Genomic DNA, 22,568 nt, shown 5'->3' with positions numbered 1-22,568 from the left:
GGAAACACTTTCCTGTTTGGTACTCCTGGTGGGCGGCTTGTTATTTGACATTGCTCACGTGTTTGTTGATGGAAGATATTCATTTTTAGTGCTCTCAAAAAAAAAAAAACTAGAAGAAAAGTACAACATACCAGCGATACATCTTGGTAAAATGTGCGTTGTTGTGTACAACCTTTCCCATAATCCGTTTGCCGGTTTGAGCTGAGCGAGAGTCAAGTCTCGTGTTTCTTTGAAGCTTTCGCAAAGTGGCTCGTGGCTCGAAAGTTTTCCTTGGGCGTCGCGTGTTTTGCATGTAGCTTTTGCGAAGCTGTCATGTTCCGGTTATGATAAGAACAATTTCTAGGAGCCATATCGTGCACGGGAATCTCCGCTAGGAAAAAGGAACGCTAGAACACAGCCATTAGGACGGCATTGGGTGTTGTAAAATGTAAATTTTATGCTTACCACCGTGTCGAAACGTTCAGCAACAACAGTGGTAAGATGTTGTCTTGCTGGTTTGCAAGACAGCTGATTGAAGTTTTCCACGCCTTTGTTGCTGCTTGGTTTCGCATTATCTTCGCTCGGCAGTTTCGCAAGCTCTGGAGCGACGTGTCGACAAGTTAAGCGTAGTTTTAAAGTTTCCGAATTTAAACATGCTTACAGCAGCAACAGCAACAAAGGTCTTGCAATCTATTTATTAAGAGATGAATGTTGCGAAATGGTGTGTGTGTTGGTTTATATCCTCAGCGAACCCTTAGTGTGTGTGTACCAAAAGGAAAAGAACTACCAACATTGTTGAAATTTCGGTACTCCATTTTATCCACACCATTTTATCGTGCGTTTTTTTGTTGTTGTTGTTCACTCTACCGGTAATAGAGTTCCGGTCACGGTCGTGGTACCCGAAAAATGGGAACCGGAAAAGGCTGCAGGACATTTCAATAAATCTTGCCAAATGGTGGATTAATACACGCGCAAAAATGCCGGCGCCCAGCTCTGTGCCGGGAATGATGGGGGCTTGCTCCAAATTGCTCTTACTCTGTGAGCCAAAAGGAAAAAGACTTGGTTTCCTTCACATTACTTTCGGAGTTGCAGCCGAGTTAGTTGTGTGTGCACAGGTATGCGCCGTGGGCTCTTGCCCCCACCAGTCCGGCATAGCGAAGGTATTTGCTGTCGAGGGTCACGGGAAAGATTTATGATAAAGGTCAGAGCTTGATTATTGTGGGATTATCATTCGGTGGGGCTTTGTTGGTTTGTTTTCTGTTCCTGCATTTAATATACTACCATTATCCCTTTCACGTAACAACTCACGCTTTGCGTTATCTTATATGATTTAATGATATAGACTAATATGATTTAATGCAATGTGTATGTCTAGTAGGTTTACTATAGAAGGTATATTTTGTACTAACTCATCTATACTACAAATAAGTTCGGTATTTATTTCCGTTTGATTTTAAATTCCTGTATAAAATAAAGATCCAAAAACAGTTTACTCGCCTTCACTTATCTGATTGATATTTCGTGACACGAATATGCCCCGCCTAGGTCAGCATTATTTTTTCCTAGCACTTTGGGACCACTCGGCACTAAACTGCTGATTGGATAGAATCGCTTTCCATTGTTTGTTTTTCCACTTTAAATCGAGCCCGCTTGATTCTGTTAGCGTAAATTTGCAATCCTTTCCAAACCATCGCTGGGACGGGTCGAGGACACAGGTTCCAACGATAAATTGCTACCGACAGGCGCTACGACGTAATCCTAACGTTGTGTCCACGAATAGCTCCAGAAAGCGCGGGGAATAATTCGTTTCCCTCCGCCGGTTTATTAAATCCTTTTGAGCGCAAGAACCAAGCGGCAAAAAAAAAGCATCAGCACAAAGAAAGTAACACAAAAACGGTACCTTCATTTCTTAAAACACAAAAACCTTCGACGCTGTGCTGTTGCTGCGGGCCAAAACGGAAATCCATTTGACCAGCAGGAGGCGTAAAGCGCTGGGCGCAAAGAAAACGCAACCAACAAAGCCGCCCACTGTTTTCTACTACTACTTAAACTGCTCTCTTGTTTGCATAACATTGAAACGAAGCAATTGGGTTTCGCTTTCGTTGGCCAAAAACCGACCCACTTCCCGCTGCCTCGTTTTCCCTACCGAACCGAACGGGAAAACGCGCGTCTTCAAACGCGTCATTTCAAATAATCGAGCTTTAGTAGGCTGTGGATGAAAAGGGCGGATGGAAAAGGGGTGAAAGAGAGTGGGCAGCAGGGGTAAGATGGGTGTGATGGGAATTCTCCCTAAATCGCTGATGGGTGTGACGCTGCGGGGCTGACAGGGTGGCAAGTAAGTAATTTCGCTCTCCCGCTGATTGTGGCTCGAGTTTTCAATTTTCAATCGTTAAAATTAGCCCATTTTCCTAGCCTCCTTGGGAAAAGCGACCCGAGCGTTTGATGAGTGTTCGCGTGGAAGGAGTGCCGCACACAGTGGCGTGTGCCGCTGGTATGCTGGAAAATGTGTAAAAGTTTTTCCCCGGACCGGTGGAAAACTGTCACTCTCATCTCATTCTCGGTTTTGCTTTGCAAAGTTCGTTCGATCTGTTCCCGGTGCTCTGTTTACATTTCACTTTCTTGAAGGCATGGCGATTTAGCGCCGGGCAGGTTTTTAGTGTAATGAGAAAATGCTGCTGCGCGAGCTTTCCGGAGGGCGGCTTTTCCGCGCTTTGCCGGCTTCTGTTTCTGGCAGGTTAACGCTCACCATCATCTTTATCTAATTTGATGGCATTGGAATGATTTTCGTTTGATATTGAAAGCATCCTCCAAAGAATGTAGAGCCTTCAAATTACAACAGAAGAGGAAGACAGGATCTGGTGGATTGTAGTAGTAAACGAATTTTAAAAAGATTAGTGAGAGAGAAAGAGAGAGCATAACCTATAGAATGGTAATATTGCTACTATTTCTTGTTTCAGCTCTAAACTTAAGAGCACATTTCTTATTGTTTATTCTTTGTTTGCTATTTTTTCATTGTTGGGTATATTTTTCCGTTTCTTTTATTTGTATTGTGCATTGATTTCCTGAGATCATGTTATGTTTAAAGATTAACTAGATCAAGTATCATATGCAGTAGATCATATGCAGTCAACAAAAGTTGAATACCTCAAATTTTTACCTATCATGTGACTTGGAGGCTTTCTGGACAGTTCCTTAGACTTCCACTTCCACTTATTTGAAAAAATGCCATTTTTCTACAAAAAAAACAGACCGATATCTTTAAAAAACTCAGAAAACTATGTGTTAATGCCAAAAAGGCGTGAAATTTCTCTAGTTCTGGGGTAGGCAAACTTTGCTACCAAATTCTACAAAAATGTAGAGTTCTATGTGAAGAAACAAAGAGATAATCCAAGAATAAAAATGTGTGAAATTTCTATGAAATATATAAACGACTAAGAGCCTCCTTCTCAAAATCAAAGAGGCTCGCGAGCCGCACTTTGCCGAACGCTGCTCCAGTTCAATGAAAGTCGGACAGTCTCTATTCTCCAGCAAAATAACTACATACCATCCCAATATTAGCTTCAGCAATCAGCTTAAAAGTCATTTTTCCATCCATCGACTCACTCCTTTGCTATCAATGCGAGGTACAATCGATTTTAATGCTTATGTTTAATCCATCCCCGGCAGTGTTGGGGTTTCTGCCTACCGTACACAAACCGTGTGTTGGCTGGCTCTCGCCCTGCTAAGCTAGTTTAACGCTAGTGATATACATTTTTCATATCACGTTCATCACGTACCGTCCCGCTGCTCATCAAATCACGCCCGATTTCCCGGGAGTACTGTGGGGCGTGACGCTTTTTTCTCGTGCTCCTAGCTCCCCCGAAGCCGTGAGGATATAAGTCCTGCACTGGGGATGGAAGAGCCCTTTCATCAAACATCAGCCGAGATTTTGCGCTTAACGCATTGTGTGTGTACGCCGTTTGCCAACTGCGAGTACTGCGGGACCGGTTAGTTTATGTTGATTTTGAGCACCGACGATAATGAATTGCGGGAGAGCCCGGCCTGCGTCGAACGGATTGCGAATTCAAATCACGATCGAATGCAGCAGCAGCAGTGGTCGGGTGCCAAAAGAGCAGTAGCAACATTATCGGCAAAATAGATTGGCCAGTTTTTTTTTTAGCACAGCAACGTGGAGTGGAGGTTGTTTATTTGACCATCCACGTCAGCAAAGCAAAGAAAAAATGTATACAAATAATATGTCCCATTTTTTTGTCATAAATCCCTGTCATCAATGCCGACAAAGTATCGATTGAGCCAATTTTGAATTGGACCCTTTTTTCCCCCATTCCTGATGTGGTTGGTTAGTTAGTTGTCCGCAGCGCGTTTTTAATTAAATGCAAACTGATTTGATCACAGTATCAATCAGGGCAATCTCACCGTGCAAAGGCAAACAGATAGATCGAGATAGCGGTTGCTGTGCTGTCTGTTTGTTTTTCCATCGCACTAACCACGCTCGAGCGGATATGGATTGATATTTAAGCGATTTCAGAGAGCTGTGAAGGATAGCACCCAACTTATCTGACTCTTTCACTATCTTTCTCTCTCTCTCTCTCTAGTTATATGTATGTCTTACTCCAAAACTTCCTTTGATGTGGAGAAGCGTTGAAGCAGTGTAAGATGTTCCTTTCGTTTTGCGTGTCCTGTACCATCGCCTGCGTCCAACTGTGTCTTGCCGCTCGCTTGATTGCTGCACGGTGCCATTTGCAATGAAATGGATAATTTATCCTGTACGAGAATAAATTCCCACAATTTGCATCTCGCTTCAAATGATCGAACAAACTCCCCGCGAAAGACGCAATCGAGACGGGTGTGGAAGGGAAAAGGGCAAAGCGAATTTTATCGGCAAAATATTCAACAGCGCAATGTGCGAATATGTGGATGTGGTGGTGCTGAACGCACTCGTGCAGGGGTGGAGTTGGAGCTTTTTTACGGGCCATTGAATGCTGGCTCTGTCACGTGATAAATGGCGGTAACAGGCGTACTTTGAGATTATGGAAATAAATGTTGGTGTAAAAAAGGCGTTTTTTTGGCACACTCTTGGAAGACTTCAATGTCGGTGCTTAAGGTGAATTGAAAGAGCTCCAGTTTTTTTTTTCTTCTCAGGAGAGTTTAAATTTAAATATAATTTTACGCTATTCCGTCCCAGAAAATGGAGCAGATCATGTTTGAAATTAGTATAACGCTAGACCGAGTATACGCCCTGGGGTGTGCCTACAGCATTCATACATACACTTGTATGCATATTATTGAGCTTAATTAACTACTGCTCCGGGGTACGCTTGGGAGATTACAACTATCCGCATCTAATTTAATCATCCAAAGGATACGGCACCGCACGCTGTACGTGATAGCATTTGATGAAGACAAACCACCTCAAGAAGCGTATCACTTCGTCGTCGTTCGTGCGTCGTCTGAGTAGCTCCAATCGACCTGTTGGGTACGGTATGTGCGTGTGTTGTGCACGCATTTGTCTAGGAATCAACTTTGGCAAACACAATTATGCTCTCCGGTTCTTATCCACGGTCTCGTCGGCAAAGCAAACACACAAATACGCATCCAGCTGGACGCACAGCTTCCGAGACGTTGCAGCCGTACGTTCTAATCAGATAGTGATGTACGCAACCTGTCCCTGGACGTACTCGTGAACGTCCTCGTGTTGACTATCAGAGGCAAGCGAGAAGTTTTCCTCCTGTCGATCTGCAAAAGAAACCGGTCGCAAGTAGGAAATCTTGTTAGAATCATCTTGAGCACGCACCGCCATAGAGAGCAGAGATAGCGCAATAGCGCACAACAAAAAAGTGTGGTTCCCTGTGCTCAGGCGACGAACTCACTAATTCGCTTCCCAGGTTTGAGTAAATGGATCGTCACGAGAAGCACTCACACAGGCAGAGTGCCCTCTTGTGGTGTGTCTTTTAAGGAAGGCAGCATAGCATGTCCGACCGGAGCAGAACAAGTATCGTGGCTCAATTACAGTGCCCAAACACTTGGGGCGAGGAGTAAGGTGGTCCAAGTTGTCCCATTGGAAAGAGCGGGCCTCCCGCTCGGCTAGATTTTGTGGTAAGAGAACTAAGCGAAGACGCTCGCTCGGTAAAGAGACTTCTAAACTCGTGAAACGCCACACAACTGCACAGCCCTTTTGTTTGTGTCTTGTGCAACTTTCTAGACGCATTTTCTCTTCCACTCCCTTTTCCAAAATTGCTGAAGTGATTCACTATTTATCACCAGTACGGAGTGGGTGTCTGTGTGTTTGTGTGGTTTTGCCATTTGCTGTTCCGAGCTTTTTCGGGAGTTAGTGGCGCTTGCTGTTATGGTGCGTGACAGCAGCAGCCCAAGACACCTTCCTCTCCATACGTTGGAGAGCCGTTTGTCGTTGTTGTGGTATTTTGTTGTTATGTGATTCAACCGAGTTCGTAGAGGTGGTGGTGGTGGCGATAGTGTCACTGCCATGAAGCCGAGCTACATAATTTGTCTTTCATTTGAATCGAAATTAATGGAACGCGAAAGCGCACACTCACACAGAGCCGCCCAAAAAACCAACCACAACGGCATGGCCGTAGCCGTCATCGTGTCGAGTTGTGGGGCTGGGGAAACAAAAACAAAGCGCCAGCAGTAGAGTAGGTAGAAGCGAAAAAACAGGGAGTCGACCCGGGTCGGTCCGGTTGATGAGTTTGTTCGTTGACACGTGAAAATGAAACTGCTGCGGCGGCGGCGGCAGCAGTAGTAGAGTGTCCGCAGAAGAAAGGCTGCCAGCTCAGGATGGCGCACCCTGTCACTCTGAAGTTGGATGGCAGATTCTGCTGCTAAAGCGTTATAAAGTTTTTTTTTCTATAGCAAAGCATAGTTTCTAAAAAAATACACACACTTTTAAATTTATCATCATCTCGTCCGGGATGCAATTGACAGTTGACTTAAGGGACAAGGGTTGGCCCAGTTGCCAGCACCAATCCATGCTAAAGTTGAGAAAGAGTTGTATGAGCCACAAGAGACAAAGCGAAGAGCTAATTAACATGATCTGAGTTGCAAACTAATTTGCGAAAGTGACCAGCGAGAAAATGAATTATGATTGTGGCGCATTCCAACAGGACGTCCTATCCAAAACCAAACAACGAAACCATGTTCATGTTCTACTCTCATCAGTTCGATTGCCGTGGAAACGTGGAAAGCGATTGTCAGAGGCGCTCGGCGAGCTCGAGCTACCGGTGTGTCCGGGCGTGTCAGAATGAATGACAAACAACCGAACTAGGAATAACACCATCACCACCACCAAGGCTATCTGTGCACCAGGTGAAGTTCGGTCCTGCATCTAGCCAGCCAGCCAGCCTGCCTGCCTGCGCTGGCCATTAGTAATCACTTGTTCCCTGGACACGCCACCGCCCTCAGGTGCCCTTGTTTTGCATCCAAAAGCGTCGCGTGGTGGATAATTTTCGGAAGTGATCTTTCGTTGAATAAATGATTAATCACCGGCAGAGGCGAGCCTGCCGGCGCTCGAACTGCAGAGACGCCATCATTTGTCGATTGAGCGCTGGGTTGAGCGGTTTGTGGCAGTGGGGGGGGGGATCCTTCTTGACATATTGACAGCCTGCAGCTAGTGTGCGAACTCAGACGACGACGACGACGTCCCTTTTCGTTCGATTCGGCAGACGGCACAGGAGTGTGCAAAACGAGAATGGGGTTTTGCGTTGGCACGTTCTGAAATTGGCACGCCCTTTGCCATTTCATTTCTGTTTCGGAGTACATCGGATCCGTACCTGCTCATACATTAGAGTGCAGCTCGCAATTTTCGGAAGGAGTATGTGATTGTTGATTTAGTGATATATACAGTGCGGCTCGTTATGGGCATCCCCTGCATTACCGTTTTGCGGTTTTGTGGCAGACGGCAGCACTTGGCAAGCGCCAAGGATACGGATAAGAGAGCAGTCGATGCTGCAATTTGCTGCACCATCGTGCCCGTAATCGTGCCCGTTGCTGAGAAAACGGGCCTCGTCTCGTCGTGAAAAGAAAACCCTCCCTTTTTTCTACGAGCACCTGTACAAACCGCACGCCATTTCCCTTCTGCAATGGCTGGTAGAATTATTATGTTCGACGGTGTTCGCCAAACGTGCCTACACGGTGAGTGTACGAACTACCAGACCGACGGTGCTCGGCACTGAACTTTCGATCTCAATAACCGTATAATTTCACTTTGGAGCACTCGCTTGCTCCTTTGCTGCTGCCAGTGGTCGTACCGGACGATGTTCGGAGTTCGTCCTGCTGCTCTGCGAGGTGCGATAGTCCGCCCTTCCACCTCTCTATTAGTTGACACCGGGTCCGCGTTCCGGTGTGAAATTAAATTTAATTGAGAAGCAATTAATTAAAGAGATCCAGTGCGCGCTCTGTGCTTGGGTGCTTGGAAAACGAAGAAACGGTGATGACGATGAGCGGGAAAAGAAGTTGACTCCCTAACCGCGTGGTTGGCTTACGTGGGGTAGCATTCGGCAACACTTTCGGGAATGAAAGAGTGCCCGAGAGTGTCCAGTGATGACGCTGACGCCTCTAGAGACGATGTGTTTTCGTTGTTGTTGTTGTGCATTTCTTCCACGCCACAAAATACTGGAGTACTGCTTTTGTGCTTCTTTAATGGTCAATGTACTCTACTCGACCACCTCGAGCAACCCGGGGTCTTGGTGTGCTGTTAGCGAAGTTAATTTTCCTAGACCACCACCACCAATTACTCCGAAATTTTCACTTCAGCAGCTAACCAAAAACGAAACGAAACAAAAAAAAGGAGAAAAATAAAACCCACGGCACCGGTTAATGTTGAAAAGAAAGCACAATACGGACGGTGGCACCGTCCGCTTTCGCTAACAATTCTCATTACGCTAATGTTGTTTACTGGCCCAAGCGGAAGGAATTACGTGATTATGTAGCAAAGCATAGAAAACAGCCGCAGTGAAACTATAGCCAGCCCTCCCTCCATTGCTACACGCCACACCGAAGGAGGTGAGCTGGAAAATCATGCTCTAAATTAGAAGGAACCGGCTAAGGAACCAAGTCGTCGTTCTGCCCCCCCCCCCCCTCCTCTCAAGCGCATTGCTCCGGGGAGTGTGACCGAAGGGGAAAATAAAAATAGAAGAAAAAAAAAAACGTCATTATGACAAAAATGAAATAACCGTGATCGGTCTCGGACTAGTAGGGTGTGTGTGTGCACAGACTATAATGTTCTGCGTGACCTACGCTCGGGGATGATGAGAGAGAGAGAGAGACAGAGAGATGGTGAATGAAAATAAAAGAATATCCTTGTTCGTCGGTGCGCTCTTCCTATGGCGTGTCGACCTCGACCGGAGAACGAAGAAGAGGTAGAGGTAGCGCAGTAGTGGCGGTAGTCACCGTCAGGTTAGCTGGAAAAGCGTGAAAAACTCGGCACGGTCGAGTGACGAGGCCAAATAAATATTACCAAATTGTGGGGCAGGAAAGGAGTGAGTGGGAGCTAGTAGTAGATGAAGAAGGCACCGTCGTGGTCTCTGTGGCACACCGCACGCGGTCACGAAACCGAACGCGAACTGTTTGAAAGTGGAAAACAAAATGAACACACACACATAACCGAAGCGAAAATGGTGAAATTTATTTTTTCAAACAAACAAAGTAGAATTCGCAGGAGGAAGAGGAGGATTTAGGAAGGGGATTTGAGATTGTGAGTCTTTCGCACTGTCGTCGCAGTCTATTTTGGAGCTATTCGCGACGATGTGGTTTAAAAAAAAACAACGAATGTTTGCTTTTGTTCGGCGCAGTCGGTGGTTATTCTCTGGAGCTATTCAAATTAGAGATTAGGTGGAAAAGCGAATATCCAGCACTGTTTCAACAGTTCCTTTTTTTTTGTTGCAAGCTTAAAGGACAGCTTCGGAGCGGAAAGTGCAGCCAAAGAACGGGAATCTCTCGTCTGCATTGCAGGGTTGTGATTGCTTTTAATTTGCCACTGCGACACACAACCGTGCGATAATGATAAGACGAAGCGAAGTGAGCGTTAAGCATAATTTGCTCGGCCTTTGCTTTCCTATCCTATCCCGGGGTGAACGGGGTTCGGCCATTTTCTTAATGCAATTTTCCTTCAATTAAACATTTCTTTTTCGTCTCGGTTTTGGTGATGCAGAGGAGAATAATTGTATATGTGTTCTCATTATCGGTACAATGTTAAATACATGCATTGGAGAATAGTAGCTTGAATTTTAAACAGTTGTTTCATTGCGATGTATTATTGGAGCATACAGCTTTTGTTATAAGCATTTCTTTTGAATAATTTGAACTCCCTCTACATCTTTGTAGGCAGATTTTTGATTAGATGGATAACATTACAGTCGTTACAGAGTATCATTTGTTATCTAAGGGAAACGGATTAGAGCCACTCTGTTTCACAATCCTAACCAAGTATTTAAATTTACTGTATAAGGAGTTTTTATTGATAATCAATTTTGTTTGAAGCTAATTGTGAATAAAGCACATTAATTTTGTAATTTTGTAGTTACAGCAGCAACTAAAATAATAAAATTGAATAAATATTTTTTTTTTCTACCACTTCTTCAAAGGCACACAAATGTCTAAAGACTTGTAGGACTAATTTCCGTGCAACCTTTACTGAAGCATCCAAACGCTTCCAAGCAACCAAGTCCACGTCCACAGTAGTTGTGGAGCTGGCACTTCTGAACGATAGAGTCACATTGCCTTCTTACGGTCACTAGTTAATTACATGGCTCGTTGGCAACACTCGATAAACCATAACGTACAATTAAGTCACCCATTGGCTCTGAAGGACCACTCGACGCCTGTAGAGTGTAGCCTAATCCGGTACCGGTATATGCTTTGCTACATGTCTGCAACACAGCACGGTGTAATGCACCATTACCAACTAAGGTTTACTTCATACCATCCTGGTCTGGTCAGGCACACTCCTTCTACGTGTATTACCTTCTTTACCACAAACAACAACTAGCAGTTGTTTTCGGAACTCTGTGCTTGTGCAAGAGCCCGTGCGTGCATGTATTTAAATTTTCACCTCATTTCTCATCTCTCTCTTTCTTTCTATTGCCCTCTTCTCCAAACAGGTACGGACTGTGGTGGTGACCAAAAGTCAGCTGTAATTTCGGAGAATCAACATCGCCACTGCGCCATGTACACAGTGCACTCTCACCACCAGTTTACGTGCGTGGCTGTGGGCAATCACATCACTTGCTTTTCTAAATTCATCAACCGAGCAGCGCGCGTCCTGGACTGCAGTTTGGAGCTGCAATTTAGCAGACCATGTCACAGGTATGTAATTGTCATCAGCCTTTCCATACACCACTAACTAAAGGAAACAACAAAAAGGGGGTAAAAGAAGTGGTCTTTGTTCGTTCGTTTTTCGTCACTGCCGTCAGCCCACCCAGATGTAAAAGTTCTGATAGGCTTAACAAGTTATTGTACTACCGCGTCGCGTAGCGTTGATGGGGAATTAAGTCGAGCGAGATACAGCGCGGCGGAACGGATAAAAGGTTGTGCAGTTAATTGCTTCCGAAAAGAGAGAGAGAGAGAGCTCCCGCCTCGATGTTTTAGTCCTGCTGACCAAGTTGCGCGAATTCTGTGCACCCCCGGAAGCTGGTCACCCTTGATCCTGATTGGAATCAGTGCACCTCGATGTTACTTTTCGAAGGGTAGATGCATCGCAAAAAAAAACGTCATCTCCCGATCCATTGATATGTAAATCGAGCGACGAAGGGTTTAAAACGTTCCCGCGCTTAATCGGATATAGATGCAAATGCAGGCTGAATGGGCTGCAGGGCGGGCGGTACAGGATCGAAAGCTCAGTCAACCTCTAACGACCTGCAATTGACTGCGCAAAGCCCTGCCCCACAAACGCACGCGCGCTAGAGACATTTTCCGATGAGATTAGCAGTTTTTGCATCATGCACACGCGCCTGACGTGACATTTTTGCTGGCGTCGGGATACGTGCCGGGTGCACCCGCCCGCTGCACTTGGGGAATGGGAAAAAGGGTGAAACGTAATTCTGCTTTTCAGTGCAACATAGCGTACGCCGTCGTCGCTGCCGCCATCATCGTCTGCCATAGCATGCCCATCAACGCATGGCAACATTGAACGAGGGACGTTACTCGCTTGATGCAGTGATGGGACCCATATTCTACCACAACGTTACAACACGTCAACCGGAAAGCACGGGGGGGGGGGGGGACGGAGGAGATATCCCGCATTGTGTGCACACTGGCTGGCTGGTGTAGTGGCGGGCCTGTTGTGGCATTTGGTGGTTAAAATGAGAAAATAACCTTACTCTTTGCTTCGTGGCCGGATACGGTCCCGGCGTGTGGTTGTGCCGGGGCCGGGTGATGGCCACCTCATTGCAACCCCGAGAGTGGAATAGGGGGGTTTTTTTCCTCTTTTTGTGTTTGTGAGCAGACCACCGACTATACCAACGATAACATAGCGTGTGTTAACGCTGTGAGTCGCTTTCTATATCCGGGAAAAAAGAAATGGGTGGCCTTCAGGTGAAGGGCATTGTAACGTTCGAGGGAAGGCAAGCAAACAGGGCGTAAGTTTACATTTACGTTGCAGCTACATCGTTTACAGCTCATGGCTCGAGGAGAAAATAGGGATTTGGTGGCTTTAGAGTGTGTGTGTCTACATACAGTACGTACAGGAGTGTATGGCTGCGATTCCCAAAACGGAGGTTTATCGGTTTCCGTCGTTGTAAAGCAAAGGAAACATTGCTGGTAAGAAATAAAGGACTCGCTGTATGTGTTCTTCCGCGGTTGTTTCTACCAATCTGAAACTACTCCAAAACCTCATAAAGAATGTGTGCAGTTTGTTGGCAGTGCTTCGGGAGGAATGTTAGTAAACAATACAAAACATCCTTCAGGAGTCATAGGATCCGTGGAAGATAGGTTCTTGTTCGAAAAATGTGCTCTGCAGAAAGTAGTCTATTAGGATAACTTATCGATTAAACGATCTTTTGGATCTTTGTTATATTTACATAGAATTAAATTCTTGTAATTCGTGGTGCATGAAAACTTAAGAGATTTTGGAGTTTCATTGAAAAGTTTCCTGGGTACAGAACTACAAATAATAACATAAAAATTAAATCCTCTAACAGATCAGATAAAAATACTTACTTCTTCAATTTTCTTTCTTGTTCTTTAATGAGCTTTTTTACCTATAAATGGATTGTTGATCATGTTCTACCTTATTGGAGGCTCGCTTATCCTAGATTTACCATTATTTATTTACACAAGTATCATTAAATCAGGTCATGCGATGTTTTGCTTGTTAGCTATCAATTTTGGATAATTTGCCTTGGAAATTTTTGCAGTTTGAATCGAATTTTGGACTTCAACAAACCTACGTTCTCTTTTGACTAACAAACTGTCAACAATTGTTGCATTAACGACAAGCACTGCTAACTTATTGGCAAGTAGCAGCGACGAGGTCTCTTCAATAAGAAGCTTCTATGTTATACTTTCAATCATGAAAGCCCTTTCATCTCATTGCACAACTAGTAATTACATTGAGCACTACAATTTTATCTTACAATTCCTGTTCAACAGTTTTATTTTAAGGTTTCCTTCTTGCTCACTAAAAGCTACTGGTACGGTTTGCTGCTGCTTGTGATACTAAAAATGAACCTCTGCAGCAAAAGCACAACCCCTTTTCATTGCTAAGCTAAACGGTGCACTGTGCACTTCGCCTTTTCTTTGCACCTTCCATTACCTTTTCCACACAAACGCACACACTACTACCTCCCGAGTGCAATAATGAAATATTGTTGTAACAGAATGATCTTCTCCGCCGGACCCGGGCGACCCCGCTCCAGCACGGGACGGAAGTCACCAGCATGATGCCCATCGTTTTGTGGTGGAATGTGGCAAGCATAATGTAAGCTGCATTGTTTCGCCTTTGTGCAACGCCGCTTTTGCCCAGTGAGGGGAGGGAGCGCGGAGCAAAAAGGACGAAGAAAGCGAACAGAGCAGCATTCATGCGAGCACACACACACACACACACACACACTCATCTCCTCTTGTTGTTACCGTGCCGAGGTGTACCGCAGTGTGGTTGCAGTGCGCTGCAAAGGACCAGATCCGTGTTTGGGGTTGGCGTTATGTGCCAGGCATCTTGCGTGTGTTGCATCATGCATTGTTTTTCTTCTTCTTCCTCTTCCTCCTCTTCTTGGTAGCTTTCTAGCTGCCGCGCTGGCCTGGACCTTGCCGACATTCCAGAAGTCAATTAAGCCACCCACCTCGGTCCACTTTCCGGCAAAGGCCTACTCTAGTATTCATACAAAATGCCACCACAACACACAACCCGGCCATTTGTCCGGCTGCGTTATTGTGTTATATGTGACTCCCGTACAGTTGGTTTATTGTGGATTGTGCGGAACTGCATAAGGAAAAAAAACGTGTGTGGCAAGTGGATGGAAAAACCACTGCACAGCTGCAGCGTACGCCGGGCTCATATGTATTTATTGTTGGTGGCTGGCTGGCTGGCTGGCTGGCTGGCGAACACGTATGAAAGTTTATCCCTTGATGCAATATTCCAAAGCAATCAAAATCACCATATGGCAATCGGTGTGGCGTTTCTCAAGTCGGAAAGTGTGTGTGTGTATGATGCTTTGTGCCAGATAGTTTTGATTGCATTGCATCGAGTCAAGAAAAAGGTTCGCCTTATATTCATCGTCACCTCTCCAATCACTATCCGATGCGAATGGGGGAATGTCTTTTTTCCTGTTCGTTTTCATCCGCACAAAAATCTCAGTTATTTGCAAACATGCAAAAAATCATAAATCTAGCAGCAGCACTGAATCTGTCGATGGCATAAAAAGCATTCGTAGCGTGGGAAAAACTGCGAAAAGCTCGTGCTCATCGTAAAGCTTCGACACGGCTTCGATTAAGTGGTATCGCAGAGAGAGAGCGAGAGAGAGAGAGACAGAGAGAGAGAGAGAGAGAGAGAGAGAGAGAGAGAGAGAGAGAGAGAGAGGGAGAGAGAGAGAGAGCAAGAGAGAGAGAGAGAAAGAGAGAGAGAGAGAGCTTGTGAGGGAAACCCAACGGCGATCTGGTGCCAATCGAGATCGACGGCATCTACAGCTCCAGCAGCAGAAGATGATAACACCGAGATCGTTATGCGTATGCACTATACCGCTCGGAAGTGGTTTATTGTTCCCCGGGCAGGGAAGCAATTGACTGGGTTACGGGTATCGATTTACGGTTATCGAGAGAAAGGAAAAAAAAAACAAAACAGAGATGGCGGTCCTATGAATGCCGAACGCGCGATAGCATCACAACTACTGCCCCAGAGTGTATCTGCAATGCATCACAGGCAAAAACAACAATACAGAGGGAAGGAAAATTGCAGGCTTTTTGTGTTTCTTCATTTTGGTATGTCCAGTGTGGTGAGGTGTGGGGGCTCCGCAAAAAAAATAATACATGCAAATTTGACACCACACGAACGCGACGCGCGAAGCAGCAACGGATCGCACGTTTCTTTCTGTGCCAGCCACTTGAGATGGAGGAAAAAATAGCCCCAATATTAGATTATCATCACGATAGATCGCGTTGTGCCCCACGCGGACAGAAGCATAGCATCCTGCCGAAGACGATTTGAGTGCATTTTTTTGTGCTGTTGTTGCTGTTGAAAAATCATATTGACTAGATCCTTTCGGGCCCGTAACCCGGATATCCGCTGTTTCGTTTTATGCCCCCTCGCGACGTTCGTGGCAGCTTTTATCTGAAATTAAAATCACATTCATTGGCGGTAGCTGCGGGTGTGTGTGTGTGTGTGTGTGGGGTTCCGATATAAATCTCTAATATTCACGACCGCCGGCAGGTTTTTGCAGGTTTTTTTTTTCTCGCTCTACTTTTCTGCCTGTTTGCTTTGGCGGCGGTCGATGATGGGCAGGAATAACGATCAGGAGCAAAGTGACGGTGGCAGATTTTCTTTTCGTTTCCCAATCCCCTTGTGAAAGGGTTACCGCTACGGCGCAAAGTACAAAACCGGAGGAACTTCACATTACAACGCGCCCCAAAAAGCAACACATCATCTTGGCAGGGTGCGTCTTGTGCGCGTGTCCTTGTGCTTTGCATGCAACACAATGGGGATGAAAAATGGGCTTTTCCGACGAGAGCTCAAGAAGGCCGATGTGAAATCTTCGTCGTGATTCATATTCGTTTACGCGGGGACGTTTGTGCTCCGCGCATGGTGTCCCTCTTTAGGTCAGCAACGCAGGACGGCCCAGCTCCGGTTCCGGGAGAAGTTGTTTTGAGCCTTGTAAAACGAAAATCCATTTACGCTTTTCACTAGAAATGAAACGAATTTTGGATAAAAAAGTAGGTGTTCGTTTTCCCTATTTCCCAAGGTTTCAAACATTAATCTCATCCCTGCACACTAGCACACACTAAATTGCGAACAGAGGTCGTGATAAAGGTGTGTGTTTGGTGCTATTGCTCATTGTGCATTTCCTTCTCAAGATGGAAGAGCAAATGGAAGCCCCCTCTGATAAAAAACAGGGTGCAAAACACCGGATGTTGGAGAATTACAGGATTACCGGGCATTTTACTCGTGTAATCCCGTTCACCGTTCTTGGTTCCTGGTCTGTTTCTATTTTTTCTCATTTTCCTCCTAGTTAACGTGACGCCTCGTCACGGCTTTCCCATGGGATGCTCCCCATCTTCGTTCGCTCCTCATTAACGGCAGATTCTCTGACTGTTTGCTCCCAAGCTTGCTGTAATGTTAGAGAAGCAAGAAAAAAGATACCGCTCGGCTCAGGTACGAGAAGTGGAGCCCCGGCCACCACAACCTCCCTGGCATGTGCGTGAGCTTAGCGAGGATTTAGTGTTGGTGTGTCGTGTTAACACAACACTTTCACCTAATGCCACTTCTTGCACGGGCTCGTGTACGTGTGCACACAAACAGACAGACACACACACACATACTTGCTCACCACAGATAAAGTCGAGATGTGTGGGTTTTTTGTAGCGGTTTTCATAAAAAAAAATGGAAGGATTTCCTTGAAACGTCTCACATTGCCTACATTCGGGCGTTAAGAACGCTAGAGAAAGATATCCTTTTTTTGGCGTTTTTTCCCCCGAATGGCTTACACTTACGTGCAGCGCATACTAATGTTTGCGTGCGCCATTCCCAAAGGTGTTTGTAGGTGTGTGTGTGTACGAGGTGAAACAATTTTAACAACGACAACGCCACCCCATCTGCATTCAACTTAAACCCCGGGCCGGGCACACGCGTCTTCCACTGCCTTGTAGGACTTTTATTTTTGTTCGTCCTAAAGTTTGGGTTTAATTTTTCATAAGCGCCCACGCCCTTCCCCCCCCCCTCTCCCCCACAACAGTGTGACACTCCCAGTGGGCTAATTTCGTTTCATGTGACCCGTTTTTTTCTGCTAGTTTCATTATTATTTCTACAAACGCTGACTGCGTGCGGCAGAAAGTTGACAGCAATTCCCCGTGCCGCTTCCACCGGTGTGTGCTTTCGCTCTTTAGAACGATAATTATGTCACATTCACAGTGGAATGAATATGTTGTTAATAATTGTATTAAACCTAGTTAACAGTCCGCAATGGTGCGCGTTGCATACTCTCCAGGCGCACACAGAAAGTTCCACCGGTAGATAAGGGCTCTGTGCGGATGGGGTACGGGAAGCTTGTAAAATAAATTGCTAAATAGTATCAGGCAGATAGCAAACGATCTGCCGCATCCCAGGCCTAAAGCCGCCCATGTGTGTGACCCACCCGGTGTGTGCGAAGGCAGTCTCAAATGCTGCATCGGTAATGATATTATCGTTCCAACGCTCGGCAATCCCCATTTATTACCGATCACTCGGCATCTATTCATTGGTTGGTATAATTCAATTTGGCATATTACTGCTGCTGCTGATGCTGCATCGACCGTTGCGAGTTTAGTGGAGACGAACAGTGGAACGAAACTGCGGAAGCAGGAAGGCGGCACACATATATTATTGGCTCCACACATCAACCCACTGTGTGTGTTTGTCTGCGTTTGCCATTTTGTAAATTTCGTAATTCAAGCCGACAGCAAAATTACTATGCGCTTCAGCGTTTCCGCGTGCTTCTCCCAATGCTTGTGCGCTGCATATGCGTCTCCGCATGTGCGTTCGTAAATTATGGACCCGCATGAGCGGTGGGAACTGTGAGTTGAGCCGAATATGTCTGCGACACACCATACCATGCGATGGATTGTATAGTCAAAAAAAAAGTATTCCGCATTTTCCGATTGATTGCTTGTCACTTGTTTTGTCTGCCTCTGTACGGCGTGTCAGTCAACAGCACAAAATGAGATTGATTTGAAGCTTTCGGGGCCGGCAGCTTTTCGGGCTGATTAAACTGATTGCTGCAGCAAAACTAGCAGGAAACCGTGGCGGAGATTTTACGAACCACGATTACACACTACTGTGACGATGGAGTGGGAGAAACAAAAAAAGAGGCGAGATTAAATCGTAAGCAGCAACTTAGCCCAAATGCCTCTAATCCACGTATATCCGCCAGCAAGACGCCGCGTTGCGTTCGCTGAGAAAGAGAGATAGAGCGTGCGTGACAGAGCAGCGAGCCCGCAAAAGGCAAACGATGGTCACGCAAATGAGAAGAGCAGCTTGTGTTCGTGGCGCAGAAGGACCACGATAAGCACAAAGGGAATTAATTTCCCATTCGGTACGCAAATCCCGACCGCGTAGCCAATTTTGCTTAGCGTTTGCCTACATTCAGGCGCCTCCTTGGTGCCTGACCGAACGAACGAGTGCGTACGGGATTGAGCCGTTCCATCGGTTCAGCAGTTGCCAACACTGCTGCTGCTGCTGCTGCGGCTGCTGATGATGCTTACTTTGCCCAGTTTCAACCCAACCTTCCAACACCTTGGCCGCAACCGCAAACGCCAACGGAAATGCCATATCAATTACCATTATCATTTGCTATTGGCAAATCCCTGCCCGCAAGATTTTCACTCCCTCGATTTGCTCGCTCGCCCGAGGTGTGGTGCTCGATCTGTTTAACCTTTCATCCTTGAGTGGGTGCAAACTAGGCGAGGGTGACGCAAATGGATGAATGAAGTTTCTTTGCTGATGGGTGGTTCGAATTTTCAACGTCCAGCATCATCGCGCTACGCAGTACCTTCCTTCCATCTGTGTGCTCGATTAGATGGATCCTTTTGCCGTTGTCCCGCGTGCCCTCGGCCCTTTTTCTTCCCCAAGCAAGCAGCAGTCCCGGACGATGGCGTGGGCGATTGTGTGCGGGTAACGATGAATATTCATAAACGGAAATCGGGCCGGAAGAGTAAACACGCGCTTGCAGGAAAAGCTTCCTGGTAGTGTGCGGTAGTTGTGAAAGTGCCGGCGGGAGTCTTCTTGCGTCTGGTGTAATAATGTTGGGCTTACGGGGAAATGCTGCGTCGGTGAATGAAGTTTTGTGGTAAGTTTCTAGCAACAGCAACGTGATGGGACGCTAGCTTGTGCTTACTTATTTTTTACTACTGACCCATTCCAGCTTCCTAATCTTCGCCCAGTCAGTCGATACATTGTGTCCAAAAGCAAAAACTAGGATGCGGGATAGAACAGGAAACCTTTCAGTACCGGATTAGAATATGTCCTCAACGTTAGCTTTTCCTGTTGGAGAAGTGACTTTTGCGCTTGTACGGGAAATGTGGTTGCGGTGGTAAACCACAACCACAGCACAGGGAAAGAAAACGTTGCTTTGATGCAACCTTAGCCCACCATTGTCTGTCTCGATGGAGTGGAGTAGTTGATATTTTAATTATGAACAAGGTATTGTTTCCAACCGACTGAGCAACAGAATACTTGGAGTTAGATTTTAATATCAAGCAGAAGCTGAAATACAGTTTGTGCAATCTGGAATTTGTTTCTACTTTAATTGATTTTTTATATTATAAATATGCGGTACTTCGAGGTGAATTTAATACAGTCAAAAACACTTCATTTTAAAGTGCTCTCTCAGCGCCTGCAGGTATGCAAAATTCACAGCATACGAGCATTATTTAAAGCTTCAATGATCTGAGTTCATTCATCACGCCATATTGTACCCGTTTTGCTTGAAAAATCCATGTTAAAAACGTTAGGCCTAAAGTCAAATGATGAAACCTTTGTAACGCTGTAACCATCCCATAAATGGACGGATTTGTTTGAGAGCTTCAATTAGCCTCTATCTCATTTTACTCCTTCATCCCTTAATGACGTCCACCAAAGCCAACGCAAGCACGACGAAGGAGAGAACAGCAGCAAAAAACTCCCTCACTGCACACCCCGAAAGGTTGTACCCGGTGTCGTGTGATCGTTGATAGTTAATGGTACTTAATGGTGATGATGTTAACGATGTCGAGACCCCCGCTGCAATGGCTTTATCTGGGGCTAACTACTACTACATCTACTGCCATTTACACTGCTGATGCTGCTGCTGGTGACCCACGGATAATGTGTGATCGGCTGCCCACGCTGGCAGACCCCAACGGGGTTTGGCGCGAGGGCTGCGTTAACAACGTCGATACGATTAACAAGGATTACGTGAGCGATCCCCCTTCGGACGTATTTCCGATTTGCCTGCTTTCCTGCGATGACACAACGGCAACGGTGTGAAACGGACACCGTGCACGTGGGTGTGAATGTGTGTGTGTGTGTGTGTGTGTGTGAGTGTGTGTGTGTGTGTGGGTGCGGGCGTACACACTCTCAAAAAAAAAGGGTAAAACTTTTCCATTTGTCAGCTTTCGAGCTACATACCGGTGTGTGCTGATGCCGGAAACAGACGGAATGGATCCTGGTGATTGGCTTTTCGGGTTGTGCCACTTTCCCCCCTCTTTTAGCACCCTTCAGGAATTTCGTTAAAGCAAGTTCTTCTGCTCTTTTGGAGGAACGAAACACGCTCACGTACACGTACACAGTGTCTGCCGGTTCGAGGAGGAAAATGGCACCAAAGTTATCTTTTCCACAAACTTTGCTCATTCGATTTCTTGCGAATGTTGTAACTGTGATTCGGGTTTTTCGTTTCTTTCTATATTTATTTCTATTTTTCGTGTGTGGAGTAGCAATTGGAAAAACCTCAATATACAGAACGATGCACTCATGTTAGTATTACGCGCGCTTGTGTGTTTGTGGTATGATGCGATGAATGTCCTGTTTGGAATCTACAGTTTGGGAAGTTATCGAGTTGTCGTAAATTGCTTGGAGTGTTGAATCCCTCAGCAATGTGCTCTACGTCTTAACCTCAAAAGTTGCCTCACGATCCTGTTTTTTTTGTTGATATTATTGGTTTGATTTCCCATTTTTGCAAGAACTTTATTTAGATTGGAATGTGCTACATCGGTGATAAGGATTTATTCCAGTCAGTTCTCCTCATCGCTTTCCAAAGAATTCCTGCCTGTCAGTCGACTTGATCCGATCCCATCGTCATGTGGTCGCTGTTGCTTTGAAACATCTCCCGAGATCCGAGGGACCATCTTTGCACTCCGGAACACATCGCACCGTTTCTCAGTGCTGGTGTAGTGTATGTTATGTGTTATGACAAGGCAAAAACTCAATCAAACATAATCTGCCGTGTGTGTGTGATATCGTTCGGAAAAAGGATTGAGTGAAGTCGTGCTAAGCTCGGCCATTGCCAGGAATAGCTGCCTGCCGCCATGTGATGCTGAGTGGGGATTACGTGCTAAATCCAACACATTTCCACTAGCCGCCTGCTAATGCGTTCCTGGAAAAGGGAAGATTCGGGGGGTTCGCTCCTACTGCAAGAGAATTCGTTCCTAAAACGCTCGAGCTTTGCCGTGTCCCGAGCAAAACGGATCATATTTTGAATTGCCCTCGGACCGCTTTCCCCGTACTCATCATACTAAAAACCTCCCATAAAGGTATTTGTTTTTGGGGGGGGGGTCAGTGCTCAGAATTAATGTTGCAGCATCTTAAAAGCAATGAAAATTGGGCTATGATTTAAAACCGACTAGCTGTGGTGCCGTCGTTAGTCGTCAGACGGCGACGGTTTTATGGCTCCGCTGCCGCTCCCAAGTGTGGCTGCTGCAACCTTGGCTGGACTATAACGCAAATTAAATTCTTCCAGCCCCTGCCAGATGGTTTGGCCTCGTGCAGACCCTCCCTCAATGAGCCCTCCGCAAAGGGAAAAACCATTTATCAGAGCAAATACGAAGGTACGACTGTGCCGTACGATTCGGTTTTGTTGGAAGAAGTCGTCCCCATAAAACCTGAGCTGTAAGAGCTGAGCCGTTCCTTCTCGTTGCCTTTATTCCGTACCCCGACTGGCCGGAGGGCTGGGGGGGTTTTGGTTGAAGGATGTTCTCAACACCACCACCACCCCTGCCCACGCCTGGCATAATCATCAGGGCGACAGCAGCAGCATCAACGCAACACGATCATCATATTTCGGATCAGTCGCTTGCAGTCGCTTGAATGCTGGCAAACACTTAAGCAGCTCCCGTTGTTAAACCGTGCCCTTCCTTCTAACGTGTGCGCTGTCTGTCATGTTTCTACGCGAGGTACACCTCGCAAGAAGATACACATTCCC

The 22,568-nt window shown here is 46.0% G+C and overlaps 1 long non-coding RNA gene across 1 annotated transcript in view; it reads left to right on the top strand.

The window, feature by feature from the left end:
* LOC120902043 overlaps positions 1-11,287 on the top strand; it is a 40,388-nt gene extending 29,101 nt beyond the window's left edge. Inside the window, exon 4 of the long non-coding RNA XR_005739368.1 lies at positions 11,094-11,287. This is a non-coding gene — a long non-coding RNA (uncharacterized LOC120902043). The remainder of the gene's footprint in view (positions 1-11,093) is intronic.
* The last annotated feature ends 11,281 nt before the right edge of the window (positions 11,288-22,568 follow it).

This window comes from Anopheles arabiensis, chromosome 3, assembly GCF_016920715.1.
Source record: "Anopheles arabiensis isolate DONGOLA chromosome 3, AaraD3, whole genome shotgun sequence".
Classification (NCBI taxonomy): Eukaryota; Metazoa; Arthropoda; class Insecta; order Diptera; family Culicidae; genus Anopheles; species Anopheles arabiensis.
The sequence above is the reverse complement of the archived record's forward strand: the minus strand, read 5'-3'. Positions and strand labels throughout refer to the sequence as shown.